Here is a 464-nt window from a genome sequence, read left to right as displayed (position 1 = left end):
CATACTAATTAATTATTATTAATTAATGATTATTTAAATTTTATTTTTTAAAAATATAAAATTATTAATTATTAATTATAATTATTTAAAATTAACTAATTAAAAAATATTTACTTATACTTTTTCATAACTAAATAAGCAAAATACTAGGATATTTCAGACAAGTATTCCATTTCCGTTTTGTTAGTGATCGGTAATTAGAAAAGCGTAACGTGTACGCTAACATCTCATTTGTAAAAAAAACTAAAAATACGAGAAAATAAATAAAAATGATGAAAAATTCATCAGTTAGTTTTCAACAAGCTTCCCCTCTCTCGGGTGAAACTACATGAGTGGTAATTGGTTAGCAACAGGCCACAGCACTTTTGCGGAGGGTGTATATATTATATATACGTATATTGACCTATGTTTTAACTTTGGCAACCGTATGCGTACAGGATTAATTTAAAACGGAATTAGGAGGG

The sequence above is a fragment of the Arachis duranensis genome, chromosome 3 (assembly GCF_000817695.3).
Source record: "Arachis duranensis cultivar V14167 chromosome 3, aradu.V14167.gnm2.J7QH, whole genome shotgun sequence".
Classification (NCBI taxonomy): Eukaryota; Viridiplantae; Streptophyta; class Magnoliopsida; order Fabales; family Fabaceae; genus Arachis; species Arachis duranensis.
The sequence above is the reverse complement of the archived record's forward strand: the minus strand, read 5'-3'. Positions refer to the sequence as shown.